Here is a 25,689-nt window from a genome sequence, read left to right as displayed (position 1 = left end):
GTGGAACTGTAGTTGCTTTACCAAGCCAAATCAAGTCTAATTTCCTATTTTAAATGATCTTCAAATTAGATTATCTCTATGAAATGATGCTGTTTCTCTACTTAGTATAAAAATCATTCCTCTTCTGTCTTGACTTGAATATAGTTTGGAATTAAAGTGATATTTAATTTAATTTTGTTAGTTTTGTATCCCTTAGTTGGTTCTAGGTATTTTATAAGGACTCAGAAATTAGCTTCCAGATAACTTGTACTTTTGTACTTGTAGATCTAAAAATATATTTAGGAATATTTCTTCCCTCTTATTTCTAGAAATTCAACCACTGTAGAAATGAGAACCCAAATCTTTAGCAAAATAAAATTATAAATGATGCCTTGTTTTCTGGAACAGATTAAAATATTTACATATTTTCACAGTGTGAAGCAGTGTTTGGAAATAGTTTGGGCTTGGTAGAGAGAGATATTCTCTTAAATGCATAATGTATTTGAGTTATCTATTTATTAATTTTTATATTTGGTCATATATGAAAGGAAGTCTATTTTGTCATAGGCAGAAGTGTGCTATTCAATAACAACTTGAGTAAAATTTTGTTCAGGACTTTTTCTCTTCAAGGATAAATGAATAAATTCTATTGATATTCTTCCCTCAGAAAATGGACTTAGGAATCTCACAAGCCTTCAAGAAAGAATGCACCTGCTCCATCTGCCTGAAGTTCCTTATGGACCCAGTCACCATAGGCAGTGGCACAGCTTTTGTTTGCCCTTTCTCTGCCTTTCCTGGGAACAAGTCCAAACTCCTTCCTGTTTCCCTGTGCGCAGAGAGCCATCTCAACAGAAATACGTCAAAAACAATATTCTTCTGAAAAATTTGATGTCCACTTCCAGAAAAGCCAGTCTCAGGAAATTCCTGAGCTCTAACAAAATGTGTGTGATCTACAAAGAGACAAAGAACATCTTCTGTGAAGAGAACAAGCCCCTGCTGTGTTTGCTCTGCTCCAGCTCTCAGGAGCAAAGGGCTCAGGGACATCCTTCTGTAGAAGGGGCTGCTGAGGAGTACCAGGTAAGTGAATCTCCTAAGAGCACTGTGAAGGGTGAGTGAGGGCACTCAGGGATTATAACAAAGATGAGGTTAACAATGATGGTTGGCCTGATTTTCACTGCTTGCTACAAAATTTTCCAAGAATCAAGGAAGAAGCTAAGTACCAAAGGTGTAAGCAATAAATAAAGTATACAAATATAACTGCCTTACTGGAGCTTGCTTCTACAGGGCTCGTGATAAGGTACATGCTTACTTTAATTTTGAGTTTAACACAAAGGCATTAGAAAGTTCTCATTTGAAAATAAGTACAGGATACTCCAATAATAAATGCAAAATATTTGTATATAGTATGCATATATACTAACACAAGGGATAAAGTGCTTGGAATTAGTGTGGTAGGGCCTCAGAAAATCCCAATTCTGATGGAATTGCCACACTATCTGAAAGCTATATATCACTATCCCTGGCTACATTATATTTTGTACTTTTGCAGCCTGAAATCTTCTAAAATTCATAATCATCAATGGTAAAAAAAAGAAGGTATTATAATTTTTTTCTTCCTACAAAAGTAATTATATCTTTTTGTTGATCCTATCATTGTGAAATGGAAACAAATGTATTTGCTTCTCAAGTGTTTAATGATTATATATATATATATATATATATATATATATATATATATATACATACACATATGTTTATACATGCATACAAAAGAGAAGCTGCTAAAGCAAATAATTATGGGAAAAGATCCATGTAAATCAGAAAAATCTAAATTAAGAGAATAAAATTATCAGTCCATGGATGGTAAGTATAAGTCTATTTTCCTAACACTCAGCTTGAGGCAGACATTCTAGAAATTTATCTATAGTCACTTTAACATCATAGTGTAAGGATATTAGACATAGCTTTTCTGGTGGTTTCTAATTCTGAAAGTAAAATTCAACTATGTTGGTCAAACAAATGACCAAGCAGTGTTGTAGGGAGGTTTGAGATTAAAATTAATTTAATAAACAGAGATGAGACTATTGCATATAATGATGTGTGACTCAACTATAAATTCTAATTGCTTGCATAGAGGCTTTTATATGTGGAAGGATAAATTATCAGTCAAAACTTTTTCTTCAGATATTTTACACACTCATGAAGCAGATAAAAGTTGATAAGTGCAGATAAAAGTATGGCTTGGTTCCTTCAATCATTATAAAGAATAGAAAAAGAATCAGGATTAAAGAGGAATAAAATTGCAATTTTTGAGAAATGGGTAGATATGAATTTATGGTGTATGTAACATACTGATAAAACTGACCAAAGAGAGAGGTTTAAGTGGAGGAGGATAAAATCTTGCTGAAAGGTGATCTAGACAACCTATCCCTACAGTGCTACATGTATCTATGGGAAGAGCTGATAAGGGCTGACTATAAGTAACTGTGTCCCATTCTTCATGGGGAAGAAAAACTACATATAGAGTCTTAAAAAGGAAAGGAAATTAATTTTTGAGCATCTCAAAAAAAGCAAAGCCAAAATGGTTCAAAAGAAGACACACCTCAGAGAAATACATAAGAAGCTGGTGAAAATGTCCCATAAACCCTATGTTGAGCTTCTCCAGGTGAGCACTGAGATGCAGGTGAAAGTGTTTAACATAATCCTAGATTCTCAATTTTGACCACATTACTTAGTGCCACATCTAAATTTTCACATCTCCTGCATCAATGATGAGGTTCTTTCCTATTTGGATATAATCTAGGTAAAGTTTAACTTGTATTCTGACTACAAATAAGCAAAATTTATGGAATTTTGTGAGTAGCTGTCCTAGGAAATGTTTTCTTCTTAAATTGTTGTTTTGAAACTTGCTTCTTTAAGAATCAGAAAATAACCACTTATTCATCAACATTCCATTTTTACCTGCCACTGGACAACATGAAGAAATTTGGGAAAAGCTAATGGTTCCTTACTTCTGTTTTGAAATTGTGGGTTTCAAATGCCCTCATTAGAGACATTATCTGCTATGTGCTACCCATGTCCTACCTTCTCACTCTTTTCTCACCCTCTGGGTGCTGAATTCTTCAAGAATTCAGTTTCTTCAAATATGTGTTACCAGTATTGTCCTGAGAGATGAAAATGAATTTATAAAAAGGGTTGCTGTGATGATATTTGATACTTACCTGAACTTTACAAAAAACAAAACACCATCCTATTTTTTAAAAATATAAGCCTTTCTTGTTTTCTTTGCAGGACTTGGGAGGTCTATTGACAAAGTAAGTTTTCTTTAGTGCAAACTAGCACACCATGTGAGCTATTAAGAAGATCAAGCTGTTTCTAACAAAGTGAAGAAATACTTTATGTAATTAGTAATCAACTGTGTGTGCATGTGTTTGTGTGAATATGATTTCCTGTTCCCTTTATCAGAAGTTAGCTTCTCTTTTCTCCTGTGGTTGAGGGATGCATGTTTTGCTGGGCTGAATGCTGACATTCATAAATACAACCCTGTATGATTTTACATGATAAAATGAGGTGCAGGGGACAGTTTTTCCTAGTTAGAAAATGAGATTGGCATCTCTGAGAAATGAGCTGTTACCTGGCAAATAAAGTAAAAAAGACTCCTAGGAATAGTCCCTTCTCATGAAGATGGAGGTACACAATGATGAGAAAAGGGTTTCAAGAAATATTTTGAGTGGAATGGTTGTTTGGTTCCTTAAAAACTGTTATGACATCTTTCATACCACAAGATTCATATCCTCTTCCTCCTTACAGAAGTGAGTCAGTGCAGTTGCCTCAGCCTGTAAATCCAGCACTTCCTGCCCAGACCATCACTGGACTGATAGACAGGCTCAACTGCTTTCAAGGTGAGTATCAGCCCATGGATGGAAACACAGTATAGTGCCCTTCAGTAATGATTTTCTGTGGGAAATATTTACCTTTATTAACCTTTAGTATCCAAAAAGGAAATGCACTGTCAATTCGTATTTATAATCACAATTAGTAAACTGATTACCATGATTAAATAAGAAAAAAAATAAATGCAGGCTGTTGTAATGATAAATGTGATTCAGGGAATAGATACAAAATCACTTAAATCAGTCAGAAAATTATAAATTAGTTCAGAATGTTCTCACTTTAAATTAGGTGCAGTTAGTGATGGAGATTATTTAAATATTTTCCCTTAAAATATCTTAGTAATTGAATATTTAACATGTATTATATTAAATGTAATATATAAAATGCATTAAATTTAATATATTAAAATACATGAACAAACATAAAATAAATGAATGCACAGAGCAATATTTTATGGGCATCAAAAATAAAATGAGTTCGTGAAGTTCAGGCAGTATATAGATTTTCATGGTAAACCTAAATAGAAACCAAAGCAAGTAGTAATTTCCTTTGACTTAGTGGCAATGCAGACCTCCAGTTCTCAGGTAAAATGAAAACCAATGAGCTAGAAATAGGCATGACCACCTATTTTGTTACAGTGTTCATATTTTTAACAGTGTTTTCATTGTCATTGGGTTTTTGTTTCTGCTGCAGATGTTCTGGAAAACTTGCAAAATAAGTCAGCCAGAATTATCCCTTTACTTCTGCCTTCTAACCCATCTCTCCTCCTAAAAGAGTAAAAGGTATAACTTCTTATTTAACAGGAATTTAAAAGATGATTTTGACTGGAATATTCTCTTCTTTCCACTATGGAAATTTCCTTCAAAAATGCAGTAACAGATCATAACATCAAACTATTTGATGATGTGAGAAGTTTGAGATTTGAGCATGTCCATCTAGGCTCATGTTTGAATTCTGATAGATCTAACTATTTTGCTGCATGGGGAACAAAGATTTCCCTGGGAAATATTACTATAAATTGGATATGAAGGACTCTTTGGACAGGGATCTAGGAATCTTCAAGGACTCCTGGGTAAGGAAGAATGGCACACTGATTGACTCCAAAGACATGTTTCTTCTCCTCTTTGTGAAGGAGGATGATCACTACAGTCTCTTGACCACCTCACCAGTGTTTTTTCACTACGTAGAGAAGCCTTAGGTCCGGGTTGGTGTGTTTCTTAATTTTTGAGAGTGGAAGTTTGAGTTTTATGAATATTATCAAGAATTCCCTTATATGGCAGTACCCTGCTGGCTCTTTGAATTTCCCAGTCAGGCCTTTTGTTCATATTGGCTACAAATAACCAGGGATAAATCAGGAAACTCTATGCCTAGGAATTCTGTAATTCAGGCAGCCCTTCCCAATAAAAGTCAACAATATTATACTGTAGTATTTTTTTCAGTATTTTTTACTAGAGCCCGGTGTGGTGGTACATGCTTATTAATTCCAAGAGTTCTAGAAATTCAGGAAGCTGAACTTGGAGGACCTCAAGTTTGAGGCCAGCTTTGGAACCTTAGCAAGGCCTAGTCTCAAAAAAAAAAAAAAAAAAAAAAAGCCTGGGAATGTAGTTCAGTGGTAGAGCACCTCTGGTTTCATTCTCAGTCCAAGAAAAAGAAAAAAGTAAAAAATGTTTTCTTGAATGTAACTTCACTTTGCTTTTAAAAACAAAGATGGTTGAAGATAGCATGAATTCAAAATTGTGTTGATTAATTTTCTTTAAATGAAGATCATATTTTGTGGCACATAAAATGCTTTGCAGTCCCTTTTTTCCATCTGCACTATAGGCTGTGGATCTTTGAGTATTTTGTGAGTTTTTCAGAATTAACAAATTTACATAAATGTATGATACATGTTTAATAGCATTTTTTAGGAAAAATTTTCACATCATAGGCAGAAATATTTGTCCACAATAAACATACCATTTTGATGTTTTCACCTTTCTGTTAATCTAAGAAATTCTAATTTACTCATCCTTAGGGAATAAAAAAAGGAAAACTCTTTCACACACTCAGGATAAGAAGCTATTTTTCAGTGAAGCCAGTAAAGTTTGGCCCTTTCTCCTTCCCTACTATTTCCTTAACTATTTTTTTTCTTTAATTTTCTTCACTATTTTTATTTTTTATTCTGATTACTTATACATGATAGCAGAATGCATTTCTATTCATTGTATGCATATTGAGCACATCTTTTCATTTATTTGTCTGCCTGTACACAATGTAGAGTTGTTTCAAATGTGTAGTCATATATGTACCCAGGGTAATGATGTTCATCTCATTCCACTATATTTCCTACCACCATTCTCCCTACCCTACTTTCCCTCCCCTTTGCCAAATCAAAGTTCCTCCATTCTCAACCTCCACCCCCATTATGTATCTGCATCCATTTCTCAGGGAGACCTATACAATAAACACTACAGAAGACTAAACAAAGACATTGAAGAAGATTTTAGAAGATGGAAATATCTCCCATGTTCTTGGATAGGAATAATAAAGGTTGTCAAAGTGGCCATACTACCAAAATCATTATATAGATTTGACGCAAACTCAATTAAAATCCCAACAACATTCCTCATAGAAATAAAAAAAGCAATCATGAAAATCATTTGAAAAAATAAGAGACTCAGAGTAGCCAAAGCAATCCTTAGCAAGAAAAATAAATCAGCATGCATTATAAGATCAGACTTTAAACTATACTGCAGAGCCATAGTAACAAAAAATGGCATGGTATTGGTATCAAGGTAGACTTGTAGACCAATGGTACAGAATAGAAGACACAGACACAACACCACATAAATACAGTTATCTGATAGTAGACAAAAGCACTGAAAACATACATTGTAGAAAAGATAGCCCTTTCAACAAATGGTTCTGGGAAAAATAGTAATCCATATGTATAAAAGTGAAATTAAACCATAATCTGTCACCATGCACAAAGCTTAACTGGAAGTGGATTAAGGATCTAGGAATTGGACCAGATAACCTGCTCATAATGGAAGAAAAATTAGGCCTAAATATTCAACATATTTGATTAGGTCCTGACTTCCTTAACTATTTTTTTTTAAAACGTTTTATGTTAACAGCAAAATTGAGAGGAAATAAAGAAATTTTACACATGTTCTCTGCCCCTTCTCTATATACACAAGTTTATAGCCTCAATCATTATCCATATCCTCTGTCAGAATGATATATTTTTATATAACCAAAGAACTTAATTTGGTACACAGAATATGTGGATACCATATACTTATAATGAGGAGAGAATTTTGCCTCTGTTTTCTTACTCTCAGAACTGATAACTCTAGTCTATTCATGAGAAAAAAAAATCTACAAACCAAAATTGAGGGTTCTTTTACAAAAAGCCTGACAAATATTCCTTGAAATTGTAAAAGTCATAAAAAGTAAGGAAAAAAGCTCTTTTTTTTAAAGAGAGAGTGAGAGAGGAGAGAGAGAGAGAGAGAGAGAGAGAGAGAGAGAGAGAGAGAAAGAGAGAGAGAGAGAGAGAGAATTTTTTTAATATTTATTTTTTAGTTCTCGGCGGACACAACATCTTTGTTGGTATGTGGTGCTGAGGATTGAACCTGAGCCGCACGCATGCCAGGTGAGCGCGCTACCTCTTGAGCCACATCCCCAGCCCAAAAAAAGCTCTTTCAAATGAAACCAAAGGAGTCATCAGAGTAAATTCAATGGTCCATTCTAGGTTGGATCCTGGAATAGAAAATAGGATTTTCATGTACAAGCTAATGTAATTTTTAAAAATTTTAAAAATGTCTGACTTCAGTTCATGATAACTTACCAATGTAAGCTTTCAAGGCTTTGCAACTGTCTCATGGGATGTATGAACATTTTAGAGGTATAGGAAACTGGCCATAGAAACACAAATACAAATACAAATTAAGTCAGTATATCACATTTTTAACTTTTCTTTAGATATAAAATATTTTAAAGTAAAATTTGAAAAGTTTTAACACAGATATCTATGTGTCTATGTTCCATGACACACTTAGATAGTCAAAAAAGCAATTTTTAGAAAAATTTATATAAAATATTTACATTTTTAAAAATATATACATACACCAATTAATCATCCATCAGTGGTGGCCAGTGTCTGAAGTATGAAGCCCCATGCTGTACTGAGCCTCTAAATCTGCTGAGCCTGGACCACTTTTCTTCTCAGTTTGCTGTTTATTCCATTTCCCAGTTGAGATAGCAGTTGTGGTTGCCAGTTCAGGTGCAGCATTTTATGTTTTAACTCAATGGCATTTTGTGATAAATTCTTTCTCAGTTTCTTGCCTCTTTCCTGTATAAATCAAGACCTCTGAGGGATCTCAGGCTATCTCCTTACGATGTCTCTTCAGGGTTCTTAATGCATTATTTTACCTCTTTTATCTGAATCTTCTGCCTTTTGTTTTATACCTTTGTTTGATTCTTCTGAAGATTTTTGAATATATTATATAACACGGTATTATACATTAAAAAACTCAACTTTGACATAGTTTAAAAATATATATTTATATATCTTCTCTTTCAAACTAAATAGTTCAACACTGTCCTCAGTGTCTGGAACAATTTATCCCAAACTCCAAATATGGACAGGAAATACCAGTCATGCCTCACTCACCTCACATACTAGTAGTATTCTTCACATTAGCTTGTGTTCACCAGTCAATTTGTAACATTACCAGCAATCCCTGCATATTCTGAAAGGAAAATACTATCTTCCAATGACAACTCAAACTGAGCTGACAACATCATTTTAGTCTGCATAGAAACAAAGAACACATTTTCATATTTACCATGAAAAAGTGAGTTTTGTGAACTTCCTCATTTAAGAGTGGTTCATGACTGGAGTTTGCTTTATCTGTAAATTTTGTATCTTAACATAAGAAACATAAGAATACAGTTTATTGTATTATTTGAGAAATGGGAATTTAACAAAAATTTTAATATAAAACAAAATGAGATTAGTGATGATCCAATCACATATTAGATCCTTTCTTCTTAATCCTGAAAACTCAAGAATACAACAAAGCAATTCTAGGCGGATGCTGTAAATCAGCTAAACCCACTAATTTAAAAAAAATATATGAAAAATCAAATCTTAAAAACTACAATGAAAAGAATATTGTTTATTTGAAGACTGTGTTTGGAGTATTCATTCTATAGGGCAAAAATGTTTCATCTGTTCATATATTTTAAGTAGTAGTAACAATAAGAATCAAGATTAATTTTTTTTTGAACATTTACTCTGCAAGGAAGGTCTGGGAGCTCTGCCATCATTAACTCCTTTTGCCTTAGTAACTTACCCTTGGAGACAGGTGCTCTCAGTAATCTATTTAGAAGTGAGGAATAGATGCAGAAGGCAATAACCTGAAGTCACATAAGAAGGAAGTGGCAGGGCCAGGAATAAATTCAGGAAGTCTGTTGTGAAAGGCCAGGCCATCACATTAGTCCAAGAGGAGGAGGAAATGATAGGTGAAATGCACCCCTGTAAATGAACTTAGGACAATGTAGCTCAGACACATGGACAAAGAAGAAATATAAATGCCAAACTAACTCCATCAAAGTGCTATATTTCAGAAGTTCAGTAGATTAGACAATTGAAAAGAAAGGGAATGGAGGGGAACAGACATAGCAAAGACAATGGAATGAATTGGACATAACTTTCCAATATTCAGATACAAATACACAACCAGTGTAACTTCACATCATTACAACCACAAGAATGACACCATAATTAGAATAAGTTATAGTCCATGTGTGTACAAGACCTGTCTCAAATGCTTATTCCCTTTCTTACTGCTGGTCTCAAGTAGTTACTATTCTCCTCTTCAAACTGCAAAGAGCAGAATGATTAAATATCCCTTTTAGTACCTGATTATAAGCCAAGACTGATTTATTTTACCATATATGTGATCCATGACCTCCCAAATATAAGACCATTCCTTCCTAAACTCTGATTCCCCTGGATTCCTGGAAAAGTTCAGAGAAGTATTCCGTTATGTACTACACTTAATTGTTGAATTAAAGAAAAACTTAAAAATAAAAACATTTGGTGAAAGATGAAATCTTGGAAATCAGCATTTTTTTTCAAAAGCATATGTGTATTATCATGAGAATAACTTTATATTCTAAATCATAAAACTATGCTCCTGATTTACTCATCAAAAAATATTAGATAAATTTCTGCTATGTTTAAGATAATCTGGCATAGGTTATCATCATAGAATGCTGCTTCCCTGAATCAGCACTCTAGAGTATAAAGCAAACTGAAAAAAAAAAAAATTCTCTCACTTAGGGCTCACATACATTCCAGAGTTAAAAGCAGCAGTGAGGCAGACCAGGAGCATATTTCTTAAACATATGTTCAAGGGTTGCTTTCCTGGTTAGGATATAAATTGAATTGCTATCTCTAATTCAATTTTTTTTTTTTAATGAGGACTACTATATTCACTTTCTATAGAGGAATCAGCATTAATATAGGCCACTCCACTTTCTTGAAGGAGTCTGGAATTCTCCTATCACAAAAATACAAGAAAAAATCCACCTTTAAACATATCAACATAACCACCCTCCCATCCCCCAGCAAAAGGCACATTAAATATAAATTTCTGAATGAAACAGGCCCATATTAACAAATTTAGCATATAAGACTCTGAAAAGAGAGTTGACTTGAAAGAATTCAATGAAAGTTACCAGTTAGAAACTAGAAACAAAACTTTAAAAAAATAAGATTTAAGATGAACTGTCCACATAATTATGTACATGGAAAAGAAGTAAATTTCTGAATCATACTGTAGTTTGTCCATAGATAAGTTTAAAATTCTCTCAGCAAACATGAAATGATCTAGGAGACTTTTGAGTGTAAATCTTCCTACAAATATCTCATTATTTAAGTAGAAAATCTTGCCCCATTCACATTGAATAAGCTATTTCAAAATCTGCTTGAAAAATTTATAAAGTTGAATCCTGTAGACATGAAGTCAAGTTATCTTGTAGGATGGCTCCACCTACTGGTAAATGTTGATAATTGAACACTTTTAGAACACTATCAGGAAGTATAACAAAATGTTTTTGAGATATTAATGTAGATTTCAAGTCTCCAAAATATGTAATTTCCTAAGCATTCTGAATATAACATAAAAATGAAAATAAATATGTAAATCTGAATGATAAAAATAATTCGAAAGGGGCAAATCAGATCCTGAAAACATTTAGGCTTTTGCTGATACCATCATAAATCTTTTTTGTAAAAAGCTTTACCACAGGGCTGGGGTTGTAGCTCATGGTAGACAGCTTGCCTAGCACGCGTGAGGCACTGGGTTACATCCTCAGCACCATATAAAAATGAAATAAAGATATTGTGTCCACCTTCAACTAAAAAACATATATAAATATATAAATAAATAAATATATACATATATATATATATATATATATATACATATATATATACATATACATATACATAAAAGCTTTACCTCACATTCTATGAAAACACCCTTTCTGTTCCCCCCACCAAGGAAAATGAATGTATACAGTATATCCATTTATTTACTATTATGCTCCCAGAAAATAGAGATAAATTCAGAAAATAGAGATAAATTAATTTCAACAAGTAACATTGTATCTCTAAAAAACAAAACTTAGATCTTTAGTGAAGATAGTTTTTTCTTGAGATTTGAGCAGGGATTTATTGCTTAAAATTTAAAAAAATAGCTTGAGCATTTTCTCACTGTATTCACCTGTTATTTTTACAGATTTAACTATTAAGTCCAAAGTGCTTTGTTTTGGTATGTTTTTGGTGCTGGAGATCAAATCCCCGAACTTGTGCACATTAAGCAAATGCTCTAGAACTGATCTACATCCCAGCCCACTGCTTTGTTACTATGAAATTTAACATTGTAGCAAATTATTCACTAACCTCTGCCCTCTCAGTAGATCCAAGAAGACCAAATTCTTCTGCATCCCAGCTTGCAAACAAAATTGTTCTTCTAGGCCTCCATCCTAAAATATATATGTATATGTATATAAATACTGGGGAAAAATGTACTGTACCCAAGACATTATCAAGCCCAAATGGGGGAAAATAAACAAATACCAAAAAAAAAAAAAGAAAGAATTGAAAGCATCATTTGTTGATTAGGAAGGGTGAATTTTGAATTTAAAATCATAATGGGCTAGACTTTGTGGCTCATACTTATAATTCTAACAGCTCAGGAGGCTGAGACAGGAGAATCACAAGTTCTAAGCAAACCTCAGCAACCATGAGGCACTAAAAATTCAGTGAGACCCTGTCTCTAAATAAAATTCTAAATAGGGCTGGGAATGTGGCTCAGTGGTCAAGTGCCCTTGAATTAATCTGAAGTAGCACCTCCCCCAAAAAAAATAATAATTTCCTTTTGTAAGATTTTAAAGGTGATTTGTCAAAGTGAAATAGCATGATTGAAAAGGGAGAAATAAAGACGCAATACTAGTCTTAAAAAAGCCATAAAATATTCTAATAAATTTTTGATAATTGGCTATGTATTTTTAAGGCTTTCTGTTCTGCAGTTGCCTAAAAGGAAAGAAGATATTGCTAGGTGCAGCCAGAGTTCTGACAACCCATGGAACTGAAAAATTATTTCCAACTCCTCCCTGTGGTTCTGACATCACATAAACAGATGCTCAGTGTCAACTGACAGTATGATTTCACTCCAGCCTCTGGTAGAATTAGTGAACAGGGGCTCTATTAGCAACAGCAATGTTGCTGCTGAAATATGTGTATTTCAGTGGGGGAGGTCATGTGGCTGGGCAGTAAGAGTCTAGCCTCAGAGTTAAAGAAAGATCTTGTTCAAATCTTGATTCTCTCACTTACAAGAGGTGTCATGAGATGAGTTATTCAAACTGACCAAGTCTATCTCCTCATCACACCAGGACAACAGAATAAATGTGAAGTCACTACTTGACTATTGGGGGTTAAATGGAGCAATGCTCAAAAAGCTCCTAGTGATCCCAAAATTCTAAGCTGTCATTGTTAGTAAATATTTCATGTGTATTTATTAGGAATATTTATCCTGGCTTATATTTATATTTTAGTTGCTAAATAAGCTATATTAAAATGTGTCTACACACACATACACACATCCCCAAAAAGAATGCTTATCCTATAGCTGTTGAATTTAACATCCTGTTTTTTAAAGCTTTTTAACAGCATTATTCAGATTTCCTATTATTATTCCTTATCATTTCATTGTTTCAGCATACTCTATAATTGCCACAGAGATGTTTTGCATTTATCATAGAGATTTTCCAGTGTCATATCAAATCATGAAACTTTAATGTGTGGGAGAATCAAACTAAGGATTGAACCTAGGGGGCACTTAATCAGTAAGTCACATCCCCAGCCCTTTTTTACATTTTTATTTAGAGACACAGTCTCGATAAATTGTTTAGGGCCTTACTAAGGCTTTGAACTTGTGATCCTTTGTCTCAGCCTCCTGAGCTCCTGGGATTATAGATGTGAACCATGATGCCTGACTCAAATCATAAAGTTTTTTTGTAATAAGATTAAACACTACTAATTTATTTAATATGTAAATTTGGGTCTCCATTGGTTTATTTTCTTAAAATCTAAGATATTTCTGTGGAGAAGAGAATGGAGAACCTTTGTATTTCATTTTAATTAGAGACAATATGGTTTTGTGAACCAGTACCCAGAAATTTCAGTCTAAACTCTGATTGTCTCACTGGGCCCCATATTACCTACATGACCCCGGGAAAATTATTTAATTCTCTAAACTTGCGTTAACTTATCTGCAAAAGAAATACTAAAATAACTACATAAACTTCTCCCTGGTTGTTATAAAGTCAAAATGAGTCATTTATAAGAGAACACTGTTTCTCAAAGAAAATAAATAGCATGCAAACTAAACATACTTTCACTGTTGATTTTACTGTTGCTTAAATATAAAGTTTGCATCTTATAGCCCTCAGACACCTGGTTTGCAGGGTCAGAAAAGATTATAGACTTGCTGCTCTCAAGGTATAAAAATTACTTTAAAAATTATTGAAACTACATTTTTTATTTTGGTTTTCATATGAAGATTCTAAAATGACTGAATCAGTGGTTCTAAGCATATGGATGAGAATAGGAGAGAACAGACACCCTACAGGGAGCAGAATCCCATTAGACAGCCAGATGAGTATTTCTCTGGGCATAGCTTCTATATCCTTAGTCTTCATGACCTGAGGAATGAGACTGAAGGAGCCCAGGAATTTCTGTTTGCAGCCCTCTGACAGGAAAGATTTGGCTTATAACCTTTTATGGAAGAACCTGGCTACATCTTCTTGGTTACCAAGAGCAGCCAAGAACAGTGCAATTCCTTCATGTTAGCTTATCATTTAATTTATGCTACCAATAATATCACAGTTTGTAATAAATTAAAATTAATAAATAATTTATCTAATAATAATGGCTGTCTTCTATTTTGATCAATATATAGCAACAGCTAAGATGGTATTTTCAAATTAACACTACAGAAGACTTAGTTGAGAATTCAAACAGACTGCTCTTTTATTTTTGTTTATATTAACTTCCTTTTTCAGTTTTCCAAAGCTCCTCAAAATTTCATGAACAACAGCTGCTCCACTCTGAGGGTCAATGCCCCCAAAGACCCATGAGTCTCGGTGACCTCCAAGAATGACATATCTGTCTAGAAACCAACATTGCAAGACTGTGGCTTTAGGTCAATAATGGAGTAAATTGCAAATGATTCAACAATATCTAAACACGAAGCACTCGCAGCTCAAGAAAAATAGCAAGTTTCTTGAAATCTTGTGCAAATGTGCAGTTTGATCTGATTTTAATGTTTCCTCTCTATGAAGAAAGTATGAATGTGATAGAGAAAATGCATACCTCAATATATTACTGTAAACCGAAGTATATGGACAATTATATGCATTTATTTTTATCTACCTTTTCAATTCTGTATTACTCTCTCTTACCTTACCACTTTCCTTCCAACATTTTTGGAGTGAAAAAACACAGTTCTGTACTTTCAACTCTTACAAATTTTCAAATTACAGGTCCTAATTTTTCCTCTCTGAACTTTTATCTCTCATAGAAAAAAGGGAATTGTTCTGTCTACCCAGTTCTCAGGGCAACTTTCCACATCTGATAAAACACAGATTACAATTGAATGTATGGCTCTCCTTACAAAGTAGGGGCCCCTCATCCCAGGTCTTTATTATTCTTTTAGTCCCAATGTTTAGCACATTGCCCATACAAAATAAGATGCAATTAAGAGCTACTTATACATTGTTCAGTACTCACTAGAAGGATATCAACATTCTTGATCCCTCATAAGAAGAAGCATATAAAATTTACATGTATCTATTTTAGTAAGAGATGTATAACCAACTAGTTCCTATGGAACTGAGACGTGCTAAACGAAGGCTATATATAAAATATATTAATCAGCAGATCATTTGAAAAACTATGGAATGCATGTGTCTAGATATTGTCAATTACTTTGGTTGTAGAAAATAACATTCTACAAAGAATTCATTAACTTAAGTTTATCTTAGTTTTCTGAGTTTTTCCTTTTGTGCAGATGTTTGTAGTCATCATTAAAACATTTCCGTATGTAAAATATATAGCAAGCAAATCAAGAAAATTTAGAGAAACACCTCAAAATACTCTCCCTGCCCACCTTGCTATAATTCTTTGACTGAAACACTCATAGTTTATCACTCACTTCACTCATCTCCCCAAGCTAGCTCCACTTTTCTTTTCTTCACAACATGTATAACAATACCATATTACATTATATATATAGTGTTTAGGTAAATTTTATAAGGGCACAGTGTCATATTCTTTGTTCATATTATGGCCCCAGAGCTCAGACCACCACCTGGCACATAAGAGTTGCTCACTCAATATTTGCTGAGAAAATAGTTAATTTACCTGGTTCCATGGCTCCTCTGAGAGTACCAATCACATTCTAAATCCTTGTCACTTCACTCTTGGAATCGACGTGCATCTTGACTTTTCTAAAGCAAAGAGACAGCGTACATTCTCAAAAACCCTGGTTATCAAATGAACACCGCAATTTTTAAATCTTCTTTCATTGTTTAAATTACACTAGCCATTTTTTTTCTAGTTGTAGTTGGACACATTCCCTTTATTTTATTTATTTTTATGTGGTGCTGACGCTCAAACCCAGGCCTCGAATGTGCTAGTCGAGAGCTCTACTGTTGAGCCACAAGCCCTCTAAAAGTGTGGCCCACTTCAACCTCTAGTTTTGTTTCCTACTGGTGCTATATACATTTTACTTTTTATGTCATTCTCTACAATTTTAGTCTCTTAAAAGATCTGTATTAAAGAGTTAAATTGAAATACTCTCTTAACTGTGCAGAGAATTTTCCAGTATAGCCAGGTCCCACATTATAAGGCACTTTGAGACCTCCTTTCCAGCTGCTATCTGGTGGTGCTGAGCCACCCATGTATCTGTTGGACCAAAAACGGAAAAAAAGATCATTATTAGCTGGAGGAAAACTTTTACTTTATTTAACAAGTTGTAAGTGTCAATGAATTTACTTTCTTGAGCATTTGTTTACAATAGCTTCTATGAGAGAGGTGTCATGTAAAACATTTTGAATATAATATGCCATTTAATCCTTACTACAAGCCTTATAAAGTAGGTTTCATTATTTTCCCAATTCGCAGATGAGAAGAATGAGGCTAAGTGTGATTAGGTAACATGCACAAAGTTTTGTGCTGATAAGTGGTACAGCTGAGATTTAAATTATTGACTAGAATTTGAACTTTGTGCTACTACTCTCAAGAGTAAATGTTAGAAGTGCTCTCCATAGTATGCTCTGAATAAAAAGCTTGATGTATCACTTTTTGGAATTTTCCCTGATAAATATACTCCCAAATCTTTCTCTTGTCATCTCTTACAAAATGTTTGATTTCACATAACTACCCGGAAAAAAGAAAGATAAACGGAAATAATTTTGCTTTAGTCATATGTCCCTAAAAGCTTCATACTTTTTATTTTATTTTATTTTGAATTTGAAAAGGTAGAAGGATTCACGTGGACAGCTACTACATGCTGTCAGTTCACTGTAATCTTTTAGTAGGAGACTGAGAAAAGTAATATGGTAATGTTTATAAAATAGTGTGATTCTTGTCATTTCCCTTCAATACGGCTACCTTTACTGTATCAGAGCAAGGGCTGACTTCTTGGGTTGGGCATGAAATAAAAAGTATTTTAACTGAACAGCAGCAGATAGATGGATGTGGCCCAAACAAACATAGAAAACTGAATATGCAATGTGAGCAATTTCTATCTCTACTATAAATAGATTTTGATGAAAATCTAGTTGTAGGGCAGAAAAAGTCTTTGAGAGTAAATACATCCTGTTTTCCTCCCTATCTCACTAGGAAGTTTGGCTAATAAATAGAATTTCAAGTAATATGTAATTTATTTTTGTACAATAAATTTTCACAGAAAATCATCTAGTACTATGAAGAGGATTTTTACATTGTTAGAAAACATAATCCATAGTCAAAACAGAAAATATTAAATATGCAAAGAAGTTGTAGGAGGCAAGGGAAGAATATACATATACATGATCATATACAAAATATTTCTCCAATATTATTGACATTAACATTCACAGAAATGAATAAAAGAAAATCTTTTTACTGTAAATCTTTTCAAGTTATAACTTTGTCAATGTATTTCATTTTCAAAATAAACATGAAAAGCAAAAAAATGCAAATTCATCAAGAAAAAAATAGGCAATTGTGTATTATAACATAAAAAAGAAAATAAATAGTACCTTTTCTTACAAAACAATAAAATATGCTGTAATGATGATGGTCCCTCAAGGACAGGTAAACAGACAACAGAACATTAAAAAATGGTTATGTGAAAGAATCTAATAACAGATAAAAGATATATCACACATTCACAAAGAACAGATGTTTTAGTCAAACTCTAAAGATATCAGATAATATGAATAAATTTTGAAAAGATCTCTGAAAGGATTTGATAGATGTTAGATACTCCGTAAATATTTATAAATAGTAGTGACTTAAATCTCTTTCCTATGGCATATTTATTTTTATTTGACCATTTGTGAAACATTTATTGTCTACCTTTCTAAATGTACTTTGGTTTACTTGACAAGGAATATAACACGTGATCATTCCACCAAAAAGTTCCCAAGTCATTCAGAAGGTGATACATATAAAACCAACTATGATATAAAATAGAACATGACAAATAATATACAGAGTTCTACAAAATAAGCACAAAAAGGACTAATGCAACTTGTTGGATCAGGAACAACTTTCTAAAGGGGATTTCACTTTGTTGTATTTTAAAGGATAAGCAAGACATAGGAATGGGAAGATGAAGGAAAAGACACTCAAGGGACAAGATATAATATAGAGAGGCATGAAGGCAGAGAACTGTGGAGCAAGTGTAAGGCTTAGTGACAAATCTCACTGGAGTATGATCAAAGTACCTAAGAGAGAAGCTTGAAAAGTACTGGAACTTGGTTTCTTGGAAGATGATTTAGCCTCCTGCTAAGTGCAACTAAAATTCCTGTTGGCAGGAGTGTGTAAATGAGACAGAAGTTCTCAGAAATTATTATATTCCAAATTAACAAGTGAAATACAACTCCAACAGAGCTTTTGAATCACCTCTTTAAAAACCCTCTGTTCCTGCAGATGGGCAGAATCAGTGTCTGGGACAGGAGTCCCCTGTGTTTCTCCTTTCCTTTGCTAGCAAAGCAATAAACTTTCTTTTCCCGTTTTGTCAAAAATGTGTCCGTCATTATTGGATTGGCATCAGGGACCAGGACTGAGCTTTCAGAAACAGTTTCATGCATTCTTTCCCTAATTACAAACACAAAATTGGTTCATTTTTAAACTTTTATATAACTTGGACCATCTTATACATTGATTTGAAATTTTCCTTTTTAACTCAATAGTGTATCACAAACATGTTCCATATCATTGAATATTATACAATATTCTTGTATCTATTAGTGACTTCATTTACTACCATAACCAGTAGCATATTTGACTACTTATTGATTGTTGAAGTTTTATCTTGATTCTAGAATATTACAAGATATGCTACAATTACTGTATTGTCTAAATTCGTAAATACTTAGATTTTATTTACTAATATGTTTAGATAAATCCATTGTTCATATTGTACTCAAAAATTGTACCTGATCCTAAATCATAACTGATGTGACAGAGTTAAAGCCCTGCTATGGTTTAGATGTTAGGTGTACCCCAAAAACTCATGTGTAAAAAAAATGGGATAAAGTTTAGAGATGGATTTTTGGGGTTATAAGAGGTTTAACCTAATTAGTGAATTAATCCACTGATAGGAATTAACTGGGTAGTAACTGTTAATCCCTGGAAGGGATTAAGGTGTGGCTAGATAGGGGTTGGTCCTTGGGGTCAGCCTTCCCATCTTGTCCTTGTTGAGCAGAGTGTGATTTTTCTGCCCTCTCTCTCTCTCTCTCTCTCCCCCACCCCCATCCCCCACTCCATACCCCCTTTCTCCTTCTTCCTCTCTCCTTCCCCTTCTTCCCTCCCTTCTTCCCCATATGAAGTCCTGGACCACTTTCCTCTGCCATACCCTTTCTCCTTGATATTCTGCCTCAAGCCCCAAGGAATGGAGCCAGCCATCTATGGACTGAGACTGAGTCCCCAAATAAACTTTTCCTCTTCTAATTGTTCTCATCAGGTCCTTTGGTTACTGCAGCAAAAAAATCTGACTAAAACATGGGCCAAAAAGAAAAACAAAACAAACACAGGGTACGTCTTTAACCTCCTCTTAAATTGGACACATTCCTCCAAATCTCCAGATATCAGGTCACCTATATAAATGAGGGACTTGCATGCTAGGTCATAAAATGCTTTCTCATACATGCTAGAATACACGGAGTAAGAATGCTTTGTACTCAAAAAGAAAAAGGACAAACTAGCCAGATGTTTTGGTCTTTACCAACTTCACTTTCAGAAAAATCAGTGGCATCTCTTTTCCTAAAAGGAAAGAAGGGACATTCAGATGGGAAAAAAAATGGGGCAAGAAAGGGGAAAGCTTTCCAATGCTAGGCTAAACAGTAACATATTTGAAGAAGATTCAATAATGAAAGCAGAGAAAGAAAGGGAAGAGAATACAAACACAATGGAAGTATTTCTCACTTTATTTTATTCTGGGTCCTTCAAGAAATAAGAAATAAGCAATAGAGATGAGTAAGAGATTTATTAGGGGAAAAGACTATGATTTACTAGGGGCAAAATGGGAGCTAGGGAAGCCTCATAAAGTCAGCAGACTGTGGTGCAGATTTGATGCAAAGTAAAGGAGAAAGGGAAGAAAGAAGAGTAAGATGGAGCCATGGTGCAGCTTCTATTTGAGCTAATTATCAACAGGTCCTCAAGTCAAATTTTCATATCTGAGGAGTCCCGTGGTTCCAAAACGAGTCTGTCTAAGCACCCTACCACACTCAGGGGTAGATTTCAAAGCATAATGGCTGGAGCAATTGATCAATCATGCTCCCTGCAGTTAGAGATCAGAGAGGCTCCTTTAGGTGACTGGCAAACATTGGATAATCATATAATGTAAATCCTATAATGTAAATCATATAATGTAAATTCCAGAACAGAACCTTTATTCTATAAAATCATGATACAATCACATGCTCTACCCATCTCAGAGACAATCAATACAGAAAAAAATGATGATAAAACTACCAATTATGAGAAATACCCAAGTAGTCAATTATTTATTCATGCAAACTTACTCAAGGAGTTTCTGTGCATCATAGTATCCAATTGGATGAACAGGAATATTTAGAAGACCAACAGCTTCTGTAATATCATGCCTATTAGCATATTCTGAAACAACAACAACAAAAAAGAAACACATTTCCAATAAAAATCAATTCCTTTAAAGTAGATCTCTATAAATCATATTGAACGCATTCTCATTTTGATCTACTGGAATTGGTTAAAGAAAACTTATAATTCAAAATGTTAGCAAGAACATAAAGCAACTAAACCCTCCTACATTGCTTTTAATAATATAAATTAGACAATGACTTGGGATAATTTTTTGAAAGGGAACTTAAGCAGAAATGTGCACTATGGCACAGCAATTCCACTGTTAGATATTTACCTTAAAATGATGAAAACATATGTGCACAAAAAACCTTACAAAATTGTTTAAATCAGCCACATTTACATCATCTAACAAATTTCTGACCCCAGGAGAATAAATAATTTTTGTATAATCCAACAATAGAATGCTACTTCGTTGTTAAAAGGAACATGTTACTGGTATGCAAAATAACATGGAAAATCTGAAATCATTATACTGAGAGAAATATGTGAAACAAAAAAGAGCATCTACTGTCTGATTCCATTTATATGAACATCAAAATGAGGCAAACTAATGTACGATGCTAGATATCAAAATGTGGTTGCTTTGGGGGGATGAAGTGCAAATTGAGAAGGAGCATAGGAGAACACTCTGAACATCATAAAAATGTCCTTTAATTTTGGGTGACATGAATGCATACAATTTTCAAAGTTCATTGAACTGGGGTTGGAGACATGATTCAGTATAGGGTGCTTGCCTAGCACATGAACCAGACCATAAGACCCTGCATTCAATTCCCTGAGCTGCAAAAACAAAATTTAAAATTGAAAAATTCATTGAACTGAATTTAAAATCTATGCATTTTATTGCATATAAATTTTACTGCAAAATAATATTCTGATATTTATTCAGGCTTAAGACAAATTATGCCTGTGTTTTCCTTCCCCCTCGACTCACCAGGTTTTGAAATTATCTAATAAGAAACTTAATCTCAAAAACTTATTATTCTCTTGGGCAAAATGACATAATGATATGCCATGTAGGGGGCAATGTTTTCAACCAAAGGGGGGTGATAGACAGATGAAACAAAGTTGAAAATATGTTTGTGACTATCTTTGCTTTGGATATGTTAGAACTATTCCATAGTAGAAACTAAAATTAAAAGGAAGTGGTAAACTTAAAAGCACCCAAGGGGTTGAATAAATGCTAGCTTCCAAAGGATAACATGGGTTCCCCCAAAATCCCATCATTTAAATGTGAAGATAATCAACAAAAACATTCCAGTTAATCTCATTTTACTTGGAAGAAGTTGCATTTTTTTAAAACTTGAGAATAAAAAGGTGGAAAAACTTTAGACAGATTCATATGGTTTTACTATATGGTAATGTGTATTCTTTTTAAAAAAAGCAAAGAATCTATGACAATATACCATATTCTCAGAAGACTTACAAAGCAAAAGAGTACATAAGCTTCAGAGGAATCCATGATTTGATGGAAAACCCAGATAAAGAGTAAATATGTAAATGACAAAGATGCTTTGGCCAACTAATTTATGCAAATTTAGTTAATTTGCAACTACCTAAACTAAATGATTACATATTTTTGTAAACATGTTCAGATAGTTGAGTACACATATAATAATTGAGCTCTTTTTATTACTGTTTTACAAGGTGGCCTTTCAGCACAAGTACACAGACTCTGCAGCCAGAGTACCTGAATTAGAATCCCACTCCCTGCAAAGTAGTTGTTTATCTCTTGTAGATAGCTTACCTCTTCTAGTCACAGTTTCCTCCCCTGACAACAGAGATAATGCCTCCTGGCTTTCGGGGTTGTTGATGCATGTACACTGCTGGCATGTAGGAGATACTCCTTCACATTCATCACTGCTATCATCATGCAGCAACAGAGACAAGTGTCTTGGGCTGGGGTCATAGCTCAGTGGTAGTGCATTTGCCTAGCACCTGTAAGACCCTGGGTTCAGTCCTCAGCACCCCATAAAAATAAATAAAATAAAAGGTATTGTGTCCACCTACAACTAACAAAAATATTTAAAAAAAAAAAAAAGACAGTTGTCTTTCTGGGGTTCTAGATTCTACCTTGTCATTTAAAGATGTTATAAAATTTTCTCTTCTCCTATATCTTGTCAATGGTAAAAGCAAAAAAAAAAAAAAAATCTGTGCGAACTATGAATTTAGGGTAAATGTACTTGACAATAAAACCTTTATAGCCTAAACTTATTCGATAGCAAAAGTCACTTGAGCAGTTTAGTCTATTGATATTCTATATTTACCCCACTTAGAATCAGCATTCATACAGTTTGATGCAAATATTGTTTATATACTGGTTTCTGGTGTTCTGTTCCAGCCACCCAAGTAAGTGTTATGAATTATATGGTATATGTACCATGTTACTTTTTAAACATTTGGAAGTCTGAATTCCAAAACGTATTAGTCACAAGGATTTCAAATAATAAATAAGGAAGCTGAACCAATAAATTTAGAAACTCTCTGATTCCTAGATAAAATACACACACACACACACACACACACACACACATTCATTCTCTGTTCTTTGTGTCAAAGAAAATCCTTAAATAAAATCACTTTAAAATGTGGCTAAGTGTCCTGTAATGACTGAGGCCTTATCACTCACCATTTGCTGGGTAGCCAGGGGTGAGAGGGTCCCTTGCACCATTAAGATTTAAAATATTTCCATGCTGGACACCACCTCTAGGAAGATTCCAACCATCTGGATAGGACTGTACAGCAATAGCAAAATAGTCTGCGGCGTCTGAGTACAGAATGATGGCTTTGGCCCCTGCCAGCTGGGCGTTTTTAACCTGGGAAAGAGAGTGTACTTCTCTTCTGTTAATTGGTTGCCCCAGATTTGGTTGTAACAATTTTCAAAACTACACGTAAATGAGTAACTGAGCTTTATGTTCAAGCCTTTCTCATTAGGCTTACAACAAAGAACTTATTCAGAGAAGTAGCTTTTTCTTTTATCTACTTCAGGTTCTAAAAATGGATCAGTTCTCAGAACAGGTTTGGAAAATACCCATATACTGGTAGTAAGTACTTGGTGTTTCCTTTGGTGCTCTGGAAGTTTATAGAGGAAGTAGACTCCTCAGGCAGATTCCTCCCAGTTCTTTGGTTGAAAGTAAATATTTTTTCATTTATTTTCCCAAAAAAGATTTTAAAAAATTAAAAAGTCAAGTGACAATAATTTAAAAACTACTATGTGAATTTCATTTTCTCTTAATATCTATAATAACAATGTATATTAAATTTATTTCCGTAAATATTTTAGACATAGTATTTAAAATAAAAATACAGAAACAGCAAATCTAGTATGCATTTCTAGGTAGGCCACAGGGGTAACTTGCAAGTACAGAAAAATCTATTTGGTCACCCTGGACAAACACTGGCCAATTCCAGTGGCCCAGTTTAAAACCACTTCCCATAAGCTAGTAAGGATGTCCTCCCTGTAAGGTGGACATTTACAGAATGTAAGAGGATCATAGTCTTTGAAAGGTTGCAAGGAGATTTTAGATATATTACATTATACCTTTTCATATTGGAGGAAAAGGAAAGAGATGATATTACCTTATTTCCTCTGAAAACTTTCCCATATCTGGCAATCACAATCTTTCCAGAGCAATTGATTTTCATGTCCCTCTCCAGTTTAAAGAAGTCTTCAGTTTGTGCATAGTTAACATATACTAGATCCCCCTGTTGAGATCAAGAATAATTTATTATAAAATATACAGGTTTCCTTCATGAGGGATATTCAATATCTTTGAAAAAGGAAAGAATCAAGAACATGCAAAAGGATCAGAAAAATGTGAGCATTAAATAAGACACACAAGGAGAAGCGAATTTTAGTTGAAGCTAATTTGGGCTAGAGACATACAAATTAAATAATATTTGTTTTTATGTCTTTTTTTCAGAACATATAAAAGTACTGCCCTGGAAAAACACATATAAATAAACACACTGCTGCATGCAGTCCAAGGATAAGGCACCCTAGCTAAAGGAGCCCTTGATGACAGCTTTACTCTCTTCAGAGTCGTGTTCACAAATAATAACATAATGGGTCTTCACAACTACCAGGAGAAAAATGGCTTGTGTTATTGGGTTCAGTTATTAGCATAATTATGTGCAAGACATCTGTGAGTCTCAACATTCTGATTTGTGAATTAGACTGTTGGGTTAAATCAGTGATCTTCCAACCTTTTTTGTTTTATTTTGGTACTCTAGTCACAAAATTGACTTTGAAAAGCAATGTACCTATTCATATATTTAACATGGACATCTAAATTTTTTTCAAGTATCTGCAGAGAAAGTTATTTCTAATATAATATAAATATTAATATTTTAGAAGCAACTTACATAATTTTTCTATGTACCCAATGGAATTTAAATAAATATGCAGTTATTTACTATTCAATATCATCTACTTTAAAAAAGACATGGACATACTCTACTGTTAGGACTCCATCATTTCTTTTTCTTCTTGATCTTGTGTTTTGTGCCCCTTTCCCTTCAGCATTTCACTCTGAAGTAAACTGCATTTGCTGTGATTCCCCTCAATGAAGACTATCTTGCTTAAGCAGCAGGGAAGATTCCCTGGCTGCAGAGAGCCTTCAGCTGTCAAACCTTCAGGGACTGCCTCAGCTGCAGATGGCCACTTTGTGAGGTCATGTTGCTTTTGGGGTTGTTACACATTCAAGAAGTAAAACAAAGAACAAAGTAAACACAACACACACACACACACACACACACACACACAAAACCTCCCACTTTTATTTTTTAATTTATCAAGACACTCATGAATATACCATACCAATTCAACCTAGGGATTCTAAAGAATTCTCTTAGCTACTTTT

General features: G+C 33.9%; 1 pseudogene; it reads left to right on the top strand.

Annotated features, from left to right (window-relative positions):
- The first annotated feature begins 649 nt into the window (after window positions 1–649).
- On the top strand, window positions 650–5,213 carry LOC144254294 (tripartite motif-containing protein 43-like; annotated as a pseudogene).
- Window positions 5,214–25,689: the final 20,476 nt, after the last annotated feature.

The sequence above is a fragment of the Urocitellus parryii genome, chromosome 4 (assembly GCF_045843805.1).
Source record: "Urocitellus parryii isolate mUroPar1 chromosome 4, mUroPar1.hap1, whole genome shotgun sequence".
Taxonomy (NCBI): domain Eukaryota; kingdom Metazoa; phylum Chordata; class Mammalia; order Rodentia; family Sciuridae; genus Urocitellus; species Urocitellus parryii.
The sequence above is the reverse complement of the archived record's forward strand: the minus strand, read 5'-3'. Positions and strand labels throughout refer to the sequence as shown.